At 37.8% G+C, this 24939-nt stretch overlaps 1 long non-coding RNA gene across 3 annotated transcripts in view; it reads right to left on the bottom strand.

Moving 5' to 3' along the window:
- Nucleotides 1–24939, bottom strand: part of LOC103459522 (uncharacterized) — a 106511-nt gene that overhangs the window by 29376 nt on the left and 52196 nt on the right. The window lies entirely within an intron of this gene.

Here is a 24939-nt window from a genome sequence, read left to right as displayed (position 1 = left end):
GGGTACCCATAAGGAATCCGCAGCGTGGAGATGTAACATAACAGCCGTTATTACTTGGCATTTGGCTGCGACATCAATCAGGGCCAGCCATTCCAAGCCCTGTGATGGCGCATAACTGCTCAGCCAGTGAGCTGATTTAATAGAGCGCGGGTCTGATAAAAGTCCCTGCAGAGATAACTTCACGGCCAATAGGTTGTTTGGGGTAGCTAATTGGTCAAAAAAATAAAACCTCTCTCGGGATTTGGAGCTGTTGTTATCACAGCGAATCGGGCTCACTCTAAATGAGTGGCACTGGCTTCTTTAGTGCCTCGAATATATTTCTATTCAGGCTGTATTTAGACATAATTACATTGATGATAACCAAATATGTGACTCCCAATCGTGAGAGGCCTAAAGCAGACAGAGAAAGTAATGATGTCACACAACTTCAGCTGCTCAGTTATTTCACACACTTTCATTGATCTGCAAACACTTGGCCCTGTAAAGAGGATAATAAAAAAGGGGAGAGAATTTTCTTGTCCTTTTGGGTTTTCTTCCAGTGCACACACACTGAACCTTTACTTTCAAATGAACTTTACCATCTTGAGAAAAGTAAATGTGCAATTACATATACAAAATGCCATGCAATAGCATTAATATGCCGTGAATTTTTTTTTTACACATTGCACATTACATCTACAGATGCTAGTACTGTACATCTGCCTTGGTCTCCAATATATATATATATATATATATATATATATATATATATATATATATATATATACACCTACTACCATGTTTTCTTCCAAGATTTTGTTGTGTTTTGTTCTATCCGTCTTACATTAAGTTTGACCAGCTTCCCTATTCTGTGCTGAAGAAAATCAAACATTGCAATCTGCCAACACCATCCTGCAGAATGATGTGTATTGCTGGTTTTCTGTTTAGTGCATGTAGGCCAAAAAAATTGATTTTGCTTTCAGATTACTTTCACTCACATGTTCATTTTTGTTCCAAACACAACTTGTAGAAAACTAAGTAGAGCTTTTTTTATGTGTTCCTTCTTGAGAGACTTCAATAAAGGCAATATTTGTAAAGTACATAAAATGCAGTAATCCTGTCAATGGTATTTTCCACCTGAGATGAGGATCTCTGCAGCTCCTACAGAGTTAGCATGAACTACCTGACTGCTTTACTAACTAATGCTTTACATTTTTGACCCATCAGTTTAGGTCACAGGTTTAAAGTTTAATCCAAAAAAAAAGTGAACTAAGCAGTTATTAAAAGTGTAAAAAACAACATGCCAGTTTTTTTCATACATAATTTGCAAAGCATTTCAAATTCTTTAGTGCCTTAAATATATTTCTATTCTGGCTGTATTTAGACATAATTACATTGATAATAGCCAATAATGTCATGCGCCAATAATGTAAGGAACTTTTTTTTGTGAGTTTCTTATATCATTTCCTATAAATATTAAATGTGTACTTAAAGAACATTTAAATAATTCAAGCCATGACTTGGTAGGTTTGCAGTCGTGAAATACTTTCATTTTCAGGCAACGGCCTGAACAGTGCTCTGTTTAAAAGAAACAAGCTTTTTATTTTTAAAAATGTTTTCCTTCGCTTCACAATTATGTGGACGCCATCAGATAGACTCTTAATGAAACACACTGAAGCTTCATCAAAAATAAAAAAAAATGTGAAAGGAAACCATTAAAAAGATTTAGGTGGGAAAAAAAATCTCCCACACATATTTGTAAGAGGACCAGAGGCTTTAAATGTGCTGAATGAAAAAAAAGGACATTTGCAAAGGAGCAGTGGGAGGCCTGCTCTGTGGTGAGGAAGAAACAAATAAAACTGATGGTGTGTGAACAATGTGGCTCCATCGTGAGAACAGGACTTTTTAAATGCTGTTTGAGAGCAAACTAGAACGATTTGGTTTAAATGGGATGTTTTTATTTTTTTATGTTAGTAGAGGGGAGAAGACTGCTTTTACAAAAGCCTTATGCGTTGTGTGATGTCCGTGTTATAAATACCAATCAGGTGGTTTCTTAAAAACTGATCTGAAAGTTTATTAATTCGCTGATGAAGACCAGGAGCTACGTAAAACCTTTTTTCATCTTTAATTACATTTTATAATGCTACTCCCTTATCAAAAAATACTTTTGATTCTTAAATGCATGTTCAAGAAATTCTTTAATCTCCCGTGGCAACCACTAGGGGGTGCCTAAACACCTTTTCTCACAAAGCTCCGCCTCTTTCCACAAGCTCCTCCTCCAAGCCGAGACTCTCTCACAGAAAACCCCTCTCCCGCTCAGCTCCCCCAGTCTAGCAGTGGCAGCAATAAACAAACACTTGATTTGCTCATCATACAAACTTCTTCTCAGTCCAAGAAGCTCCTAAGAACGGTTGAAAATGCCATAACGGATTGATGTGGTGATGTGCTGAAGATGGAGTGCTGGGGAAAAAGTAGGAGCTTCTTAAAGAGACAGAGGCCCAATTTCAAGTGTCAAACTGCAAAGTGGAATTAGTTTTAACTTATAACTGCGTGTTACTTGATTAGTTACTTGATTGTGCTGTAGGATGGCTGAAAATGGATAACATGCTTTGTTTTGTCATTCAATTATACAGTTGAATGACAAAATGCACTTTTCATTTTCCTCCACTTACCCTTTTTTGAAACAAGCTAGCCACATTAACCTGCTGGTATGTTCTTTTTTCAGTAATAGCAGAATAGTAATAGCACACAATATCCAAAAACGTCCACTTTTGTGGATATTTTCATCTTAGACAGACTTTAGTGTAGTTTCTGCTCAGCATTGATTTTCACCTTGAAACTTGTGTAATTTTTGCCCAGTCTCTTTCTTAGAGCTGAATCACGAACACAGACCTTGACAGCGAAGTGAAATCTATAAATGCATTTTCACATAAAGCCAAGTTGGTGGCTGGTTTAGCTTCTTTTTTTTTTTTTTCCATTTGATGAAATCATAGGTTGAAAATGGCTTTGTATGTACTTTGGTGGTCGGGGTTACTTCGTTCACATAGGGGCCGAGTTGCTTTCGTCTAAAATGGTTTATCTGAAACGTTTTTCAGATAAACGTTTCAGATCATGGAAGCAAAAAAAAGTTCCCCTTTAAAAAAATAATTACATATTGTATTTTTACCTTTAACTCCGAGTCCCGAAGCTAAAGCTGACTAGAGAGAGTAGTCAATGGCTGGAGCCTGACTGATTATATACAACACTACCTGAATCACTTCAGTGAATCATCTCTCCCATCTCCATCTTTATAACTCCCTTTCCATCTCCCCTTGTGTTGACTCATCTCGGCTCTCGTCGTGCCTACCGCAGCGTGACAAGTGAGTGACAACGCTAACAATAGTGGGTGCGGCTGCCCCTGCTCAATAGAGCACAGGCTGCATGATAAATTACCCTCATCAGTTTGTTTTGCCAGCAGCCCACTCAGGTCACCACCAAGGCCGTTCGTGACATTTTGTTGCATACTGTATATGCAAATACCTGCCAATCAATTAGCGCGCCGCTCCCCGGTGCTGCCCGCCGTGATTAAAATGAATTGATGGTGGGCTAAAATCAACAGCAGCCAGCCGCCAAAGAGCTCAGGGGTCAGAGGGACGGGAAAGACAAAATGGGTGCTCTAGTGTTGTTGTTGTTTTGAGTCCATTCTATTTTCTCTTATCATCATCTCACAGTAGATTAACAAAACATTCTGCGCTCTACAACTATAATTATGACAAGAAGAAGTGAGCTGGTAATGTATGATATGGAGTTGGTAATTACAAGGTTTGGTTAGTCTATACATTGTAGTTTTCTCAGTTGTTTTAGTTGGCCTAAAACCCAAACAAATGTTATTAACCTCTTAACTGCCATGAAGACACAAGTGTCTTCATGACCCCATTGGATAATATGCAAGTGTTTTCGGGGTGACAGCAAAGGGGTTCATTATCATTTTTGTGGTTTCACAAATAGATTTGAAAAATGTTTTAAATTTCAAGCAATTTCCAAGCACTCCTTCCCCACTCAGCACCTCCAGACTAGTGGCAGCAGTGATTAGCAAACACCTCATTTTTATTTTAATTACTTTTTTTTATAAAACATAAAACACTTTTTTCTCCTCCACAACTCATCTCTTATTGAAGCTGGTCAAGTCGGCATCCTATTAAAAAAGTCAAAATTATTTTGTTAAATTATTTTCAGAGGCACTTTCCCTCTTCCATGCTGCTTAGCATTCAGTTTTGATTCATCTACATTTCAAGCTAATAAGGCTCAAATACAGTCCAGATTAATTAAAAAACCCCTGAAAAACAGCCTATTCTTGTTTTGTGCCAACAGGAAGCCTTAAAGCAGTTGCCAATTTTCAGCATCATTAGTGGATAATCGGTTGTTAGCCAGTCACAGCACTGGCTAACAAATTAGCACAAATCCTTGTATCTGTCAATGTTTCTTTTTTAATTCCTATCATGTATCCCAAAAATTTGTTATTGAACAGTCTCTAATAACCGTGCTTGTCTGTTTATTATGTAACTGGGATCTGAATGGACACATTATTACCACTCACAATGCCATTTAATGTGTGTGGTGTTCAGGATTTGCATAAATATGAATCATTTGGGATGACCCTGGCATCGATGTCAACCTGTTGGAGAACTGGAACCAGTGGAAACATGATGGCATCATTCCACATGACAAGATAAGTTAACTGGGTCTCACACAAACCCTGGCCCTTTAGTAGTTGCTCTAGCAACTAATTATGTAAAAATCTATGGTGCCCATTCTTTGGTAACTCCTTGAATTCACTGTTTTGTTCACCACAATGCATACAAATCCAGCCTTCTGTTCCTGTGAGTTTTTCTTAACAGTGAGTGAATAAAGGAGCCGTTGAATTTTCCAAAACTATCTACAAGATGGAAGATTTTAATTTAGTTGGATCGACACAAGGGAACCTTACATTTGAAAAATATAATCTTCCTTACATCTTCAGTTAAAAGCTTTCCAAAAGCCATTGCAGAAAGTTGCTTAAATAGTTTTTACAGAGTTCTTTAAGGTTTAGAGGGCATCAGTGATTAATATCTTACACAATCAAAGAGTGAACACCAGGGACTTCATACATATATAAATGAGAAATATAACACTTGTGCAAATATAAACCATTGCATATCTTTTGCTACCTTGACATTCAGTGGAATTTAACTGAATACAAACTCTGTAGAAAAGAAATAATAATAAAAAAGAACTAAAAAGCTGAATAACTATTTTGTCCAATCTTTTGATTCAGTTTCAGTATTCAGGTTTCTTCCACTAGTTATACTGAATCTGGTGAAATGGAAACACATTTCTGCAGTTCTAGTGGTAATTTCTTAACATTTCATTAAAAAAACACACAAGCTGTTAACAGCAAAGTTTCTTTAATAAAGCAGAAGAAGAAGAAATGGGAAATTATTTACTACTGTACATTGTATATCCACTTGATATATTGAGGCATTTGACAGTTTGCAGTACAAACTAGTATGTTATTGGCTCCAGTGTAAAAAAAAGAATCTACCCAGGTTATTTTTGTTGGTACTCAGAGTGACAGAAATGTAAAAAAAAAAAAAAAAAGAACATGCAGACCACTGGTAATTAGTGGTATCCAGTTAAATTGTGGAAATTTCAAAGTTTTTGCGAGTAGAGAGTCTGAAGGAGTTGGAAAAATAAGTCATATGATCAAATTCAGAGTTTATTGATCTCAGAAGGAAAATAAATGTTGCTTTAATTTATAAAAGTCCACAATGTCTTCAGTCAGAGCTGAAAAAGCCTTTGACTAAAGTTACGCAATAGTTTCCTGAAGGAGATTCTTAGAATCATCCATAGTTGTCTTAAACAATCTTTTGCACAAAAATCTCTGGTATTGCTGCAATTGGATCCTGGTCAAGTTGGCGAAGAGGCCAGATTGAAAAGTAAAAAAAACAAAAAAAAAGGAAAAATAGAAAATTCTGATAAATTCTAACATGAGCTACCATGTTGGAAATAAACAATGCATTTCCCAAGGTACTCAAGGTGTCGTTTTTATTTGGTTAAATGGAGCGACATAAAAATCAGAATTCCTTAAATAAATGTTTTTATCTGGCTTAGTGTTGCTTGATGATGATGCAGCAATGAAATTGGCCAAAATAGAGGAAAAGAGAGCAGGAGTTCGGCAGACAGATCGACGGTAGTAAAAAAAATCGACAGGTGAAGAAGTGCGGGGTATCAGACAGATAAGTCACAACGTTATCACAAGTTGTCCCAGCTGAGTTTTTGCAAGTAGAGCAAAAACTCAGCTGGTGTTAGTGAGCTTAATCAAATGTGGAAAAGTACCACATAATTTACGTGATTCATCACTGCTAGAGACCTTAAATTCTTTTTAGCACTCAACGGCGGTGATCCATTTAATATTTCGCTTGGAGTGATGACTTAAAAAGATGTTAAAACTACGTTAAGGTGTTCAGCCGACTTTAGAAATTTGAAACGATAACAAAACTATGTTAAAATATTGAAATTTAAACATAAGTAAAATTTAACTAGATCCAGTTAACCGATTTAACTGATTAAATCTTTATATTTATCAATTTAGGTTAAAATGGTAAATCAAATTTAAAATTTAAACTCAAAGTTTACACTGTTTCTCCATCTTTTGTATTCATGCTTCATGTATTAGTAAACTAAAGGAAAACTTAAACATGTTAATACTTGTTTGCTAAAACTAAAGTCAAAATAAAATTTAGATACTACGTATTGAAATTCTTGAATAACAATAAAACTTAGACATTTAAATTTACAAAACAATTTAAATAGTTTTACATTTTTAAACTAGTTCCCCATCATGTGTATCGATGAATATACTTATGGTTTCATAAACCCTGAGGTAAATTTAGAAGCTAGGAATATAAAATTACAATAATAAAAAAAAAAGTAAATTAAAAATTGTATTCTTGAAGTGTTTTCCCGTCGCTCTTTCCTGCAATGTCCCCTCTTTGAAGTATGCAACTCTAGCAGTTTGAATTTACATTGAACAATAAGCAGCTATATGGCTGCTCTCATCTTTGTTTGGTATTTATGGCTTCTTCTAGGATTCTCGCCATCTGCTTCCTTGTTCCAAACACCATTAACAGGCCATTCTCCCTCCAGAGTCAAATCTTCTCACCATTGGATTTTAGCTCCACATAACCAGCAATGCTAATTATGCAGAGAGGCAACGCTAGAGATCTGACTCAAGAGTTTAGCTAGTTTGAAACAACATGCATTCATGGTAAAAGAAAAATCTCAGCTATTGACATCATTTGGCTTTAATAAAGGTTTTACTGACTGACACTTTTGTCATAAGGAGAAAATATATGGCTGTGTCAAATTAAAATTCAAAAACACTTTATTGATAAAAAATTTGTTTTAATGTTCAAAAATTTTAATACGTAGCATCAAAATTTTATTTATTTTAACTGACAAATATCAATTTTTTTTAATATTTGTCATACTGTTTCAACATACAGGATATAGTTTTCCTGTATGTTACCAGATGATACCAACATAACATTTATGGATTCAAATGATAGAGAAACATTGTGGGTAGGGATGGTCATGTGCCCCGATAGATAGATAAATAAATACAAAATAAATAGATAAATAAATAAAATTAAAAAAATAACTTCTTTTTGCCACCTTTAAGTTTTTTACTGGTCTGGTCACCCAAAGTAGATTTTCTGGGGACGCCAGTGGAGATGTCACACTGTGTGAGAAAGTGCACATCTTGTTTTATTAGCAAGAATAAAAAAAGAGAACAGAAATGACATGTTAAACTGTTAGCAATTAGCATAATTAAAGTAACATTTCAAATTGTAAACATCAGTCTTTTCCTTTAGGCACATCAAATTTAGAGCATGCAGTTTTAAAGCCCGAGACAGTAGATCAAGGTCAAAGTTACCGTGCTGGAAATAAATCTTATGTTAATGTTAAGAAATATGAAGTGCTATTAAAATTAATCCTTTGTTTCAACTGACCAAACTTTTAATCCTTATTTGTTCCGACTTTTTTATGCTACGACTGTCACGGCAATATATTTTTTAAGAGCCTTGAAGTAAAATACAAGAAACCAGAAGAAAGAAATGCAAATCATTTGATTTGCATGTTGTTGTTTTTTTTATTGTCTTTCACCCATCCGGCTAAAATTATAGCTCAATCAAAGGAGAGCGAAGCTTTGTGCCATAAACTAGCAGCAGGTAAAATAAGAGATCACAGTCTGACTGAGTAGTTCCTGCTTTGACAGGAAGGGCCTCTGAGAACAAACTGACTCTCTTGATTGCTCCTTGCAGGGCTAATATATGACTTCCTGCTATATTCTGCGCCAGGCCTGTTTGGCTAATTTGAAACGCTTGTGCATTCGATGTGCGTTTGCTTGAGGAATGCCCTGTGGGTGTGTTCCTCGCATTAGGGCGAGCAGAAGAACCGGGGAGGGAAAGGGGGCTGCACACCGCACCACGGTGCATAGCGCTTGCATAATTCATAGCTCTGCATTGAGCCATAATCTTTGCACTGCGCTCTAATGAAAGCTGCAGCGCTGCATTTTATCTGCATGTAAGTCAAGCTGACTAGATAATGGGGAAGGGAACGGTCCATCATGATTGAGTGGACCGACTCTAGCCGTTTAGCCTGTTGCTGTTTTCTCTCACTTGGGATTTCATACGACTGCTGCATCAAATGTCACTGGAGACTGATGATACAACATGCCAGACGTTTGTGGCTTGCAAAGCAGGAAAAGATATTTGTTTTAAACATACTGTGTGTGTGTGTGGCAAAAGATGAGGGAACAGTGCAAAACAATGATCCAGTGACTTGCAAAAGCACTCATATCTTCACACAGAAAACCTTTTAAGGGAGGAAGATGTTCAATTTAAATTTATGCATCTAAAATGAAGGCATTAAATTCATTCTTAAATTTATTTTAAAAAGTAATTTGGCCTTAAAGGGGCAGTGTTATGTGTTTTCCAGGCACATAATATAATTTTATGGCACAACCAAGTAACTATGTTACCTTCAGTTATTATAAAATGTATATATCAAACATGACTGAAGAGAAAATAGATTTTGCAATTTAACGCCTTGAAATTGGGCATCTGTCTCTTTAAGAAGTTCCACATTCAGGAAGTCATTACAGCAATGTTTCTCTGTCAAGCGTTTACAAATGTTTGTTGGAGCACAGGGCTGAGAAATAGTCGATAAGCTTAGCACATGCACAGTTCCACCAAGTGTTTGCTAACTTCTGCTGGCTAGTCTTAAGGAGACTCTGTAATGCGGGAGCTCGGCTTGGAAACTGCAGCTAGTAGGGGTTGCATGTGGACGTTGGTGTTTGGTTCCTCCAGGTGTTTTACAAACCCAAATGGTTGCTGTGGGAGATTCAAAGATTTCTCAAACATGCCTGAAAGAATCAAAGCAACACTACAGAATAACATTGTAGCACAATGCAAAGCTCAAAAAAGCCGATTTTACATAACGCGTTAATCACAAGTTTTACATTTTTTGAGGCTAACTCACTGCTAGCATACCTTTGCTAACCAGATTTTTTGTGTCTATAAATGTACATTTATTGTCAGCTGCCTGGATGAAGTTCATACATTTTTGTGGGGATATTGGTCTTAAATTCCACTCATTGTGGTCTTAGAAGGTCTTAAAGTCTTAAATTTGAGTTGGAGAAACCTGCAGAAACCCCGATAAAATTTGGTGGTAATTATGCTATAAAATACATCTATGTTGTTTTTTTAAAGGGCATGAATACTTTTTCAAGACACTGTACTAAACTGGAACCAATCAGAGAACCTTATATTAAGCGTCGTCAGGTCAACATCAACCTTTCTCAACTTTCCAACTAAGGACTGGAAACCTGCCAATCAATCTCTCTTCTATTTTAGAGAATCTTCATGTTCATGTGATGGAATAACACGCTTTAGTGCAGAGCAGCACATCATTCACACTCCCTCCTCCCTCCCTCCTCTCTCTCTGCCTTTCTCCTCTTTGCCTCCCATTGCCCATCAGTTCCATGGGTTTAGCTCATTGGGTGCAGTGAAGTGAGACGGACGCGCATGGTCGCGCTCAATAGCACCAAGCTGCTCAGCATGGGGATATTAGAGTGTTCTGCCAGAAGGTTTGGATACAGTCTTCTGCCCTCACTTGTAAAGAATCAGTTTTCTATCTGTCAGTCCCTGCTGCATGTTTTCGTGTCCCGCGTCCAGAGGTGTCCATACAGGGTGCACCACAGGTCTGTAAGTGGCTGATAAATGCCGACAGCAGAAACGACACAGAAATGATTGAGTCGAGAGCAAAACGATAGCAAAGGACAGTTTCTGTAGAGCAGTTCATGCTGTAAATATTTGATAGAGAACATGAAGCAAGTAAAGGCCAGCTGGACCCCGAGTATTTTCCTCCTTATATGTTCGATCTCAATAATGTGACTTTTCTCATAACGCAACAGGGCAGATTTGTCTGTAAAATCATTCGTAGTCATTGTAGATATAGCTTGACGCCGATAAGACAGCAAGCTCTTCTATTAGTTTTGTCTGATTTTAATAGAAATCCGACTTGTGTATAGCTGCAGGAAATATTTGAGCCATATTTGAAAACTGCATGGATTTAAGACAACTCTAACCCAAGGAAACAAGCACTCCACTGTAATTACTGGGAAATAAACCCCCCAAAATTAGCTGATGTTAGTGTTTAAAAATGGAAGAAATACAAGAGACAGAAATCTGACAGAAAACCATTTTTTCTATGACTCATATTGGCTTCACTCAGGTTGCAAAAGATCACAGTTAACAGGGTAGCTTTGAGCTTCTAACATATATAGGTTTCTAATTGTTATGAATGGGCCACACAATTCTGCATCTGGTGCATCTTTGAATAAAAACTCAAACAAGTGAAAAACAATTAAAGTTTCTATAACAGAATGTTAATTGTCTGTCATTCCTAATGCCAGCAGATCAGTTTGATTGTTATGATCCCCTCGACCCAAACAACCCAAGCGCTTTTTCTCTTCACTTTGCCCTTTGGAATTTTGTATTTTGAGAAATCTTGGGGCAGAAATCCATATTTCATTATCCATCATTTTTGTCAAGTTACTGACAGGGGGTGGGGAGTGTGACTCAACAAGATGAATCAAGCACTTTGGATGTGAACTTTAACTTACAGAACTTTAGTTTTGCAAAGATTTGTGGATTCACTCTGTCCAAGCAAACGCTTAAACATCTTCAGGTTGTTGAAAGAACAAGTTTTCTATGAGTTAGAAAGTTGATTTTTCTAGTTATCCAAAGCCTGACAGTACAAGTGAAAGCTTCAGTTATTAGGCTGTAATATATATTTGTATTCTAATTGTGTTAAAAAATACAGAATAGACAACATGCAAATAATCTATAATTAACTAGATTTATATTAGGATTATTGATTGTTTGTTCTGGTGTGAATGACGACTGAATGTGGGAACAAACTACAGTATATTATCAATAATACAATAGTTGGTATGGCTAAAGTTTGATATGTTTATGGAGCTTAGAAGAGTCACTCTGACCACTAAATGAAAATATTTTTTAAGAAAGCGTAAATTACATATAATTTTGACGATTCGAGAAACTCCTAACTAGTTCACTCGGAATGAAATGTAAGGCGCTCGGGTTCTGATGAGTTTGACATGTTAAAGATGGTTCAGATTTGCCTTTTTCCTCATAGACATCAGTAAAGATTTTTGAATTCATAATTAGACTGAAATATTCTCCCTATTAGCCCCTACTATTTTAATTATCACAGGTCATTTTGTTTTTTTAAATGGTTTATTGTTTTTAAATGGTTGTTTGAAAATGTATTGACCGTCAGTCGTCAGCTTTTGCACAGATTTCAAATGAATTCAGAATCATAAGGATTTTTTTTTTTTTTTTTTTTGGTGTGGTCAGATTTGTTCCTGTTTCACCTCTTCAGGCTGATTTAGATTGATCCCTACAGTATCATATGTTGGAGCAAAGACGGAATGTCAAAAACAGGGAGTCTATTATTTTCTTCTCAGCAGTTTTGGGAAAAAATAAAAAAAAGTGAAGTGTGTGGTTCTTGAGCTAAGCTAGTTTGACTGCCTCATTATCACAGGTGAAGGCTCTAAAGTCGAGCCTACCAGCTCGCCACCTGAGGTTCAATCTTCGCCCGGTTGTGTCAGTCGAGTCTGCTTCCAGAGGCAGGCAGACTTCTGAGGCGGCAGCCTCCTGCCTATCGCCCACTATGAGCTCATGCATTATTCTGTGCAAATTCCTTTTTCTATTTCAAGAGAGAGGAGGAGGCCTTAATACATAAAGAAGACAGCTTACGGACAGCCTGGTGGACCTTAAATGGTGTAAGAGATGAGTGACTATTACATTTTCCACTCGGCTCCACGTCTCTCCCCGGCTTTATTTCCTATTTCCGCCCACTGTGTGCTTTTTATTTCTCCGTCTCAGTTTGACTTGTGTCCCTCCTGTTGAAAAAGCGGCCCTTCTAGCTAATCATGTGTTCATCGGCGCTCACGTCAAGCTACAGCACACCAACCTCAGTGCAATGAAAGAGAGGCTGAGAATGGTTCAGGAGTCTTTCTCGACGCTTAAGCCCTTCTTGGGATTCAGTAGCATCCTCTTTTCCACAAATAACTCAAAAGAGCAGTAAATATAGACCAAAGTCAGAGCTGAAAAGGAGGACATGGTGGGATTTTTTTATCCTTTTGCTTGGTCCTTTGCCTTAGGCCAACAAAACAACTTCAGTGTTGGTCGATTTGTAGGTTAGGTATCATACGTTATTTCAGATCCGATTCGGCATTTCTGAGCAACATCAGCATCTCTGGAATTAAATGGTTTTAATTGTCTTAAATACAGGTTTCAATGGTTACCTTGGTAAAATTTCCAACACTTTGTATCTCAATTTTTTTACTAGTTGATTCTCTTTGTTACACAAAAAGAAAGTTGATGTGATGAATAGTCATCACATCTTTCATGCACCATTATAAATATGTGCACAATAATTATGATTCAAATTGTTCACATCTTTTCATGCCTACAGCACAAACTGAAGACAAAAATGTGACGGGACAAAATGATGGTTAATTTAGAAGACATAATGAGCAATAATCATACAGCTACCAGGAGCTGCAGCCAAATTTCACAAAACAGTACACTCTGTAAAACTTCTGTGGAAACGAGACGTGTAAAAATGTTTAGGTTTTTAATGTGATTTTTAGAACCTATAAAAAATTCTAATGGCTAAAATTGGTATCAGAAAGTCAAATCTTTATAAAATCAGACATCGGAAATTGGTCACAAAACCTCGAAATCGGTGCATTTCCACTACAAAAAGTCTTCCAACTTTTTTAAAAAAGCGTTTAAAACTATCACGATTGCTGCATTTAATTCAAATGTCGCAGCAAATAAACCCAAGTAGTGAAGCAGGTTGACCTTGTGTTTACAAACGATTCAATTTCCCAGCATTGCTTCATATGACTGATATATTGCCAAGCAGCATTTGCTGTTAGTTCTTTGTTCGGCTTTCTTTCCCCTTGCAGCCATTTTAGGCCATGTATTTTGAGATGTGCACACACAAAGAGACAGCCTGACCTGATCACGGTGACCCGCCGGTCTCCTCCACTCCTGCAGCACTTTGCGGGATACCTGGTCCCCGCAGCAGCTGTGTTCCAATTAGAGAGCCCTGACTTCTGTGGCCTGTATTAGCATTTCATTTAGACGCCTCTGCTCCCCTGCCCGGCTCCCGCGGCGCGGTGGTCCGCAGCAGACTGCCACCAGTTCTGGCCGCTTGGCCGAGGCTCGCCCACCACTCCCACTAATTGACTCTTGATCTTCCCGTGGCGAAAGAAAAGGGCTCGCACCGCATTAGCTGCGACGCGTAGCGCGACGTGTAATATCTTCCTAACTTTTTCAGGTGCTTCACTGTTTTTCCATTAAGGTAGAGAATAATAAAAGAAACAGCTGAAATCTGCCATCTGATTCAAGAGGACAAAAGAGGAAGTTTGAAGGTTATTTAAACTACAAGCTCATTGATACAGGGCCTGGATTGCTTATACTAGTCAGGTACACAATGTTTTAGCATGAGGACCACAAAAATGTTTAAAACTCAACTTTTTTTGCCTCATTTTATCTGTTCCTATATTGACAATTTTATTGAAATAAACCTATTTTTGTAGAAAATGAATCAGTGGATACCAAAAATATAAAAATATATTGCAAAATTGCATCAGTATAAGACAAGTCCAAATAAAATGTTTGCATTTTGTTAATTTTTTTTTCTTATTTGTTTTTATTTTGAGTAAAAACAGGACAATAATTGTGGTTTCAGTTACAACAAAATTAAGATGAATGCATAATGGAAATAAACTTTTTGCACCTAATATTAAAAAAAAATAATAATAAATTGAGCTTCCGGGGCCGCCCAAAATTCTTAACGGAGCCACAAATGGCCCCCGTGCCACACTTTAAACACCCCTGCATCATTCCTTTCAAGCGGCAGTTCTAGTGGCTTAGCAGCAAATTTTAAAGCAAGATAAAAATCACCCACTTCTGGTGGTTTAGACGTCGGGGTGAACATTAAGGGTGCCACGCTGCCGGCCGGGGTCCGCCGCAGAGACTGAGAATCCCCTCTAATCACGGATCGCCTGAGAAGAGGGCCACAGTGGGGCCAGGCACTGCAGGCTTATCTCTAAAGAAGCACGCCACATTGATTTACATCAGCACACACAGGACGCAGGCGGCCACATGCAAATGCAAAAGTATCCAGAAATACAACAGGAAACGCGACGTGCACTCCCTCAGCGGGCGAGATATTAAAAACGGGGTGGATGCAAAGCTCTCTTTGTGCACAGAATCATCTCAAGTATTCAAATATTATATGCAAGCTTTTTATACACACACACATACACATAAAAAAAAATACAAATACAATAAAAAAAATAAAAGTCAGTCCCTGGGTGGTCCTTGTTGACAGGGTCTTGAAAGAGACTTTATTTCCCAGGCTGCTGTAGGAAATAAAAAGGATTCAGAAATATCTTTAAAAATAACACTTGCATAAGAAGGCGAGGCTTCCTTGTGGTTAGCATAAGTTATTGAAAAATGTGTTGGCAGCAGCGGCGAAAGGCCTTTGGGTGTAAAAGGCAGGGGAATGTATTCTTCTCTCATTTAATTAGCGGGGTCTCAGTTGAGAGAGCCACCAGCAGTCAGCAGGCAAAACCATCGCTAATATTTTCCATGACAAGTCACCGAAATGAATTACAAACGGCCTACTAACGTTTTCAAAATCATATATTTATTTTATCGGCTTTATTCAACCCTTCAAGTACCAGGAGACAACAATAAAGTTTATTTCACCTTAATTTTTATGTTAAATTTTCAAATCAAGAAATAGAATCAAGTCATATAATCAATACTAAAACTTAAGGGGTTTTATTTTAAAATTATTTTCTATAAATGTTCTATCTATAAAGAAATGTAAAGGTTAATTTATGTATATTTTAACTGTTTAAATTATGTTAGCACTTTCTTTTTTGAGATAATCCTAACAAGATGGATAATTAAACTTAAGAATTTAAATGAGAATCATTTAGATTACAATCAAACATTAATATAAAAAATTCATAATCTAAAGGAATACCTAAAATATTGAAGTATTTTGACTGGAACTGATCTGTACTGAAGTAGATCTTTTGAAAGTCTTGAACATCTTTTTGTGGATAATAATGCTGAACATTATCTTATTGGCCAACTGAACGGTGCTTAGAAGCTTCTGTCCTACATTTAGTAAACTTTTAATATAAAGATTCAAGAAATCTGTAGGCAAAGTTGTTCAAATGAAGTTCCGTTCTGACTAAGCAAACACCAAGTAATTTCTCTCTCCAAGTGACATTAAAGAAATTTGTAGAGGTTTGTTTTACAAACTTAGAACATATCATCCTGGACCTAAACCCTTCACACCATCCACCATTGTTGTTATGCAAGTTGTGTATGAATAATAGTAAACCATATGTAAGTATCATACATAGGTAACAAATGCAGCAAAGCAATGTAGCTCATCTTGTGTGGTTTTTTTGTAAACAAGCTAACAAAGTCTTGCAGCGAGCAAATGACTATATGTCATGACTGTGTTAATATTAGTCCCATAAAGCATCAGTACCAATTGGTTATTAGAGTGACTATATACTCACATTCATACAGTTAGTGTTAACTAAACATTAAAAAACAAGATAGTAGAAGAATGGTTTGGACAAAACAGTGAACACTTTTCTTGTGTTTTTAGACAGCTTGATATTATCTCATATGGACTTTAGATGAAGTACCAGACCACCTACTGGGAACAAAGGACTTCTGGAAATAATGAGACTCGTCTGTGGTAATTAGTGGCCAGTATAGCCAATTAGATCACTTCTCCTTCACATCAGGAAGTGTTAATTACTTGTCTCACTGACTGATCATGAGATTATGTGTGGATTTTTTTAAATTATTATTATTCTGCATTTTGCAGGAACCACCTACTTTAACTTTTCTTTTTTTATTGGATAATGTTCAGTAATTCACCACTGCATTACAGCACTTTAATTTTTGGACACATGTTTAAAAAAAAATAAAAAATACCGTGCTTCTGTATCAGCTTTGGGTTGATCCTAGTGTGGTGAGATCGATGCTTTAGTTTCAGATTCCCTCTTAAAATTCATTTTATTTTTATATTGTGAAAGGTTTTTATTTTGATTTACTCTCAAATGATATTTGTTCGTACTTTTTGTACTAAAACGTACATGTGCACTTATTTTTTTGTTGATATATTTATAAAACATGTTGTGGACGCCTATAAATACTGTCCAAATTATCTCCTAAGTTTAAGCAAAAATAATTCAAAGGAAAAACCATAAACGCACATAGCAGCCAGAAGTTTGATATAGCATACTTAAATAATAAAAATGTATCAGTAAATCGATATCAGCAATTCTAACCCTGAATTTACTTGAAATCGGATCAACACCAAAGTATGCTATATCGCATGCCTCTAGTAGCAGCAGCTGTTGTTTCTTTTTGGGGGTTTTTTCAAATTAATTTTATTCCAAACATATTTGTTCTTCATGTTCTAAATTGGTAACTTATTAAGCAACTAACAGGAAATAGACAATTGGGCCATAAAATTCACATTTCAAAGCTTGTTTCTCAAAATAAACATATAAAGAGAGTTTCCCTTTTGTAATTATTATAGTTTACAAAACATTTTCAGCTCCAGATGGCATGCAGTAAACGTATGGTGGTCCCAACCGCCATTAGCAACGTCCCAGTGTAAACATCTGTGACATACTTGTTGTAAACAATGGACCTTAACATTTAGCCTTTAATATTTAAACTGAGCAATCATCCAGAAAATGGACTCTGAGTTTGGAGCAAAGAAACTAAAACTTGCCATGATGCTGGCTGGCCTTTTTATTGCAACACTTGATCTTAAACGCCTTCTAATGGAGCAGTGACTTTATTCCTTGGCTTTGACGGTAATTAAAATGTTCTCAGCAGGGGATGCCAAAGATCTATTCCCGAGTTGAGGAAAACTCCATAAAATGGCCGTACATATTCATCACCGACGCCATCGGCTCGCTCTGCCCAAAAAGCCGCAGCTGTCCAAGTTTTCGTCGCTCCGGCGAGTCACCGTGACAAGAAATGGATTGCGGTGCTTTCCCGCCCCAGTAAACAGGCTTCCTGCTTGTGAAGGTGTAAGATGGGTTTGATATAGGATCCTGTTTAACCCAGAAACGACGGCGTGGCCCCTGGGATGGTCCATTCCTCACGCTGCACATCCATCACGCGGGGCAATCGAACGGATGGGATATGGGGGGTTGGGGAGCTTTCCCCGAGGGAGGATGAGGAAGAGTCGAGGAGAGAGGGAGTCAACGGAGGCGAAGGGTGGCAGATTTCACCCAGGCCGCTCGGGTGACGGCAACAACGGCCCCGCCTACCGCGTTTGCCCACTTACGATGCACAATTCTAAACAGCCTCCTTTGTCACGCCCCATCATGCTGCACGCGCTAAACGGGAGACAGAAGATCCGCAGGGGGATCCCAGGTGGAGCACAGGGGAAATCTTCTGTTTAGGCATGAAACGCAGGATCTAGATTGGTTTAGTCGTGCCGGATTGGCGGCGGTGAGAATTTCTGCGTGTTTACCAGCTTACATTCAAGTGCCAGACCTCGTAACGGCTTTTTAGGGGCCAGTAGGAGCGGCATTAAAAGGTAGAAACAGTTTTGTCCATCTCAGTCCAACAGAAGGGGCCTTATCATATCTGTGTGATTTTAGTGTTGGGGCTGAATTGTAATAAAGCCATCTTCAAATTCCCCTACTGACCTTTAAAGATTTGAGAAAATTACTGCTGGCACAACTATTGGGAACCCAAAGAATCCATTTTGAAATAAATGTTACCGAGGCATTATTTATTTTATTTTATTTTATTTTTTAACTGCATGCTTCTTGAAATTGATTCCTGGGAACATCTACTAAAAATAATAACAAAAGTTCACTGCTAGACAACCGCAGCAAAGGTGATGTAAGATTTCACTTCCTCACTAAAACAAAAGCTTTCCTCCTCATCATCTTTGTTCAGGAGTGAGGCCATGAAAAAATAAAAACATAATGAGGTTATTGGCAACAAACGCTCCAGGTGGGTTCAGGATAAATATGATAAGCACCTAATGCCTACAAGGTACGGTGGAGGATCTGAGATGCTGTGGGCCTGCTTCAAAGACTTTAAAAGTAATTTTAGTGTGAGATTCTGCTGCTATAATAAAAATTATTTGAAAGATTTCTACATATTTTTCTTAGATCCAAAATTGGGGATTTGTTCTTCAACTATAATAAAGTAGGTTAAGTAAACTCCCATGTCTAGGAAACATGTCTTATGTAAACTATGACTTTTCAACATTTTGGTCTTCTCTTTGCACATTCTTATTCTCTTTCTAAATGTTAAATCACAAGTCATAAACTAATGTAAAGATCTTGTTTAAATTGTCACTTATAAACTTTGAACTATTTTGATAAAACCCATGGTCAAGTTCAGACAGAGGCCAAACCACAAAAACACCTTATTAGTAGATGTTTGATGAAATATAGAACATAAACAATAAAAAATATTGGTATTAGTTCTGTACTTACTTGGTATCAAATTGATACCAAACTATGCAGAACCTCACACCATACTGTCTGTGCCTGGGTGTTTGTAGCTTTGGTTTTTTAGTATTCTTTTGCATCCATCCAGAAATGTTAATCTCTGGTTTTCTTTGGAGCACACATGCAGCAGAAAAAGCTATCTTACAGCAAAACTGGGAGCATCTGCTGACCCGTATACCTACAGGTCAGCAGCTGTTTCCATCCTGGTCTGCAAGGACAGATTTCACTTTCTCACTAAAAAAAAAAGCTTTCCTCTTTGTTGTACACGGCAACACACGAAGTGTTAAATAAAACTTCATCTCTGGTATCTTTATGACAGTCAAAGTACACTGTGGTTTAAAATGTTTTATCAGAAAAATTGCCAGCAGATTTTATTGGACAGGTGACATCTTACTCCGAAGGGGAGCGACTGTAATAGCACATCTGATTGGCTGGGATATTAATTATGCACTTGGCTTCCCTTGACCGTCTCCGTGTCCCCCTCCCCGCCCGCCTCCCCCCTCTTTTGCTCCTGAGTCTCCGCTGTGCGCTCATTAGTGAAATGGATTACTAATGGATTATTAATCTAAGAGGAGGGCAGTTTGAGGCGACCTAGCTGTGAACACCTGGAAAGCAACAGTAAATAGCAGTTTACACCGACAAACACACACACACAGGTACGTGTACATACCGCCTTCGGCGCGTTCCCCGCTTACACGTGCGTACGCTGGCTAGGCGTAAGTCACAAACCTTTTAGAAACAAAAATAGCTTGACCGCTTGATTTATTGTTAGTCCCGTAAACATAACGGATACGTCTAATTAGCGCGTAATTAATTGTGGTGCCATATTTTGGTCTGCGGGTTTTGGCCTCCGAATATACGGCCTCTGCCGCGTCCTCTGCCTTCAGCCCGTACCGGCAAGCAAACAAATAGCTCCGCGCGCTGAAGTACACTCGAGACGCCGCATAGATCTTCCTCCGCAGCCGAGGCGCCATTACGTTAGCTTTTGTCACTTAATTATTTCTCGGGAGAGGCAATTAGCCACCTTGCATCAGCCACGGCTGCGCGGTTTGAAACATGCTTGCGTTCATAGTCGCAGACAAACACAGCGGAACGCATGACTCCACATATGGCCCAAGACTGCAGGTGTTAGTCCTATACACACATCAGGCATTATCACTCTGAGGCGCGGGTTCCAGCGAAAGCCCGTTTGACGCCACGGGAAAAAAAAATAAAAAAATAAATCTCTGAAAACAAACGAAGGAGGACATGTTTAGGCGTCTAATTGAATAACATAAATACTTCTAGTTTATATGCAGAGCAAACCACAAATTCAAATCCAAGTACATATTCTCCATATCAAAGAACGACTTCAAAGGGAAACTCGATCCATTTGGGGGTTGTTTCTTTAAAAATAATCACTGGCTTAAGCAGAAAAATAGATAGAGAAGTATAAGATACAGTTAAAGTGGGAAAACAACACAAGAGAATGCTTCAAAGTGTAAAAATGTAAGAATTTTCTTGTGGGTCATTACAGTAGTCTTAGCTTCCTTATGGGATATCAGATCTAATCTGAGGCCAATTAAAAAACTCTTACTCTTCAAATTTCTTCACACTTCCTCTCATTGCTCCCATAAACTTCAGTGTATTTTGTTTTATGTGTTTAAACAACACAAAGACGTACATATTGGTAAAGTAGAAAGACAGCCACTCTGATACCTCTCATGTGAAAATGCCTTAATATGAAGCGATGTATTAAAATCAGGCTTTAAAATGTAAGACAATAAATTTGAATTGTTTTTGTCTTAAACGACATGCAGATCAATACCGAGTGCCTTGGTTGAGTCTGAAAAGGCCAGTAAATGGCCAAAAGTTTCAGTTTAAACATGCATATAATAAATCATCCTAGACGCATAGTGATTAGAACACAGTTTGTGATCGTTTATTACATTATACAAAACATTATTACTTTATCTTTTCTGAGAAGTAATAATCAACACCAAATGTAACAATGCAGCAGAAAATATTGCAAAATGTACAAGGAATGTGTCACAACATTGACATTTTACTATGTTTTGAAGCCAGATTTTACTAAATTATTACAGCATTACTACATAATTGCATCCTCCAGTGCCAAATTACCTAAGGCCTAAAAGCTTTTTTAGAGAATGTTAGTGAATAAACCAAGAAAAACAGTGGAAAAGTTGGCAATAAAGATCTTGACAAGTTTAAAGCAGGTTTAGTTCATAAAACAACCCAAATTCTGAAAATTTCAGTCTGCTGGTCAATCCATCAGACAAAAATGCAGACAAAGGCAAATCTGCTAATCTGCAGAGGCAAATTCCTAACATGGGATTAGACTAAACTTTACTTTTTTAAAGGTGTTTGCACAGGTGTGTGCACATCACCATGAACAACTCTGAACAATGATCTTAAACAGCAACAGAGGTACAATTGAATGGTTTAGATTGAAGCATATACAACTTAATCTAAGTAAGAATTGGTGGAAAAGCACAAAAATCTGTTTTTCACAGATGTTCTCAATCCAATCCGGCTGTAACTGATTGACAGAGACTGGAAGGAATTTCTTTCTTTGCAGTGAGGGTTTGTTCTACACTTCTCTGCTCTTCTTTGCATCATTTTCCTACTTTTTGCTTTAACTTCCAATAAAATACATTGAGGTTTGTGGTTGTGCAAGATGTGTGAACAAATGGAAGGAACATGGAGTACAAACTGAGATCTGAGCCTAAATTTGACACTTATTTTTTTTTTAAAAGACAGCAAAAAGTGGTGTTTTATTGTGTAATTCTGCATGTATTTTTCACATTGCCTTTAAGGTTATAAATAAGTTGTTCTGCTTGTTAGTATTAGTTCATTTTGGAACTTTGCACATGATATTTCTATACATTACAGGAAAAAATACAGCACGTTTCTAACTTGTCTGCGATTCGCACTGTTTTTTGGAGCCGGTTAATTCAGCTTCTCCAAGTCCAACGAAGATACGAACCTCGAAAAAAATTCAAGGGAGGTCGGCGGCTCTCCATTCTCTCTGATTAGTTACAAAGGTCTCCCTTTTTGCTGCCGCTATCATAGTCGAGATACACAGCCAAGATAATTTGGCGCCCTCCCGGCAGCTAGACCAAAAGCACATCTAGCCGCGGGAGCTGCCAGCCTCCTCGGTGAAATTTAATTCGGTGAGAAAGCGCAGCCTTGCAGAAGCATCCACCCCCATATTCATCAGCCGCCGTAGATTATCGAGGCCCGGGTGTTTTTAGGGATGCAACGAGGAGCGGATAAAGAATTTGAATTCCTGGCTGGACTATCAGTAAAGGTTATTAAGCCATTGTTGATGCATCCATTTGTCGTGGCTGTATCCAGCAGTGTGACATTTATCAAGTATGTCCAGCTAAATGTCACAGAGAGCGGTAGCTTGCTGTCCTGTCCCTAATTAGGACCCTGAAAGTCACACTGAAAGTCCCTCTCTTCCACTCCAGGACAACTTTGATCTCTTTCTCTTCCTTACTCTTGCCTGTAGTTTCCGCACCCTCCCCTTCTTTTGTCTTCCCTCCCCCGTGTTTCCCAAAGCATAGCAGGTAGTGCATGTTAAGCAAACTTTGGGGTTTTAACAATTGATTGTGAGATGGGGATAAAGCTCAGACAAATGGGGAAGCATGTGGGCCATCCGTCACAAATACAGGACTCATTGTTTGCAGATTTTAACCTATGGGAGAGCTCGCTTCTTCCCCAGCGGCCTCCACAAATCATAGGCAGGCGAGGGAGCGCCGCGCGCTCGGCAGGCCTGGCCTGGGAATAGCCTGAAAGCGGGACGGAGACTCAGCTGCGTGAGCAAAGTGCCAAGCTTGTACTACTTGCACTCGCTCCCAACGCACCAGCCCCAGTTTTACAAGCATGAAATTGATTTTTTTTTTGTGTGTGAGATTATGGAAGAGGAACATGAAAATGTATGTGAAAATCGTATGTGAAAATCAAAAGAGATAATCAGATGAAATTTAAAGTTGCAGCATATTTGATTTTTTTACAGAATTGCAGAGTTTTCCAGAACTTTTCTGGACATCAGAATGAGACATGTTTGTGTTTCTGTACGGTTCACAAACCCTAAAGTAACAGTACAGAAGCAAGGTTTTCACTTCAAAGTGTGGCATACGGCTACAAACTGTGTTTTAGAAAAACTCAACACTCCAAGTGTTGAAGTCAACACTTGGACTTCAGCAGTGGATTTGCTAAATACCATATCATGTTTTTGAAATCTGTAACACCTTTATCATATCTGGCTTCTAAACCAGAACCACAGGTCCAGTTTAACAGCTGACCTAAAACAATATGGAGGCCAAAAATGACTTAACCGTTCTTTAATGAATCAGTTAGCATTTCTGTATCGATTCCTTCACTGTGCATTAGGGGAGGGGTAACACATTTATTTTTCAATGCCTTGATATTCAGATATTGGGGATTCAAATCATTTAATTGGTGTCAAATCTTTATCATCTCATGTTAACCAACAACTTTTTGTTGGTAAACAAAAAGCTAACGAACAATAGCAAATCAACATTCACTCCTAAATCATTGAGAGTCTGTGGCAAGATGTAAAAATCATTTGTTTTCCCCATCCAATCTTACTGAATTTAAACATTTTTGCAAAGCAAGATGGGAAAATCATGTTTGATTAGCCATCTTTATTCCTTATAAATTCCTAATTATGCTGTTAAGCTACAAAAAACGAGCCAGCGGATTCTTCTCTGGGTAGTTTTATTCAAATGATGGAGTCTGGACAAACATGGTCACACAATGGCTTAGCTCTCAGTGAGAACATTTATACAACATAATGAGGCGTCACAAAGATCACAATAGCTGCTTGGTCCATAAGATGACGTAACTGGTTCCTATTCACGCATTACATCATCAATTAAGATCGTCCAGACACTGTTCTGAACAATATGTGTCTCATAATAGCTGGAACATCTGTCTTAATAGTGTGTGCAGATAAACCAGGAAGAGCTGAGTGCTCTTCCTGCCAGGTTTGACCCAGATTGCTGCATTTGTCAAGCATGCTGGATAACAGCTAAGTTCCCACACACTCCTGCGACACTAAACTCTCCTTTTGAAAAGTATTCATACCTTTCTTAAATACAGTTATCCAAAAAAAAAAGAAAAAAGAAAAAAAATATTTATAGTTGTTGCAAAATAACATGATCAAACTAAGAGGTTTAAGAGGTGGTGATGTGTTTGCAAGATACTGCGTATAGTAGGAAATTATCTTTTACATTGAGTTCAGCTGGACATTAATGTAACATTAGCCATAGAGAACAAAGCATTGATTTTATGCCACAACATTTAAAGCTCAAGTAATCTATTTTGTTTCTAAATTTTAGGAACAAAAGAAACCAAAATGATCCAGTTTCAGAGACTTCAAAACATTTATCGTTTCCAATCACTGCTTTAACTCCTTTTATAGGAGTCTCTGACAACTTAAGTTACAGGCTTTTGTGTACTGTGAATTGTTGCTAATTATAATCGCCTGATGAACCTGGCACCGAGTCCAGTTTTTAATAGTATTTCTGTGGAACATTTAATTACTGGTAATTATTTTGGCATGGTATCGAGTTCAGTGCGTGCCTTTCAGAATCATTCAGTCGCTGTTCTGTGCGTTGAGTCACAACTCTGAGCTAACAACACAGGCCACCTTGGGGTTTTTTTTGTTGTTGTTTTCGTAGTTGGTGTGAAATCCGTGGCTTGTGTTGGTTCCA

The sequence above is a fragment of the Poecilia reticulata genome, chromosome 23 (assembly GCF_904066995.2).
Source record: "Poecilia reticulata chromosome 23, P_reticulata-male-v2, whole genome shotgun sequence".
In the NCBI taxonomy this organism is placed as follows: domain Eukaryota; kingdom Metazoa; phylum Chordata; class Actinopteri; order Cyprinodontiformes; family Poeciliidae; genus Poecilia; species Poecilia reticulata.
The sequence above is the reverse complement of the archived record's forward strand: the minus strand, read 5'-3'. Positions and strand labels throughout refer to the sequence as shown.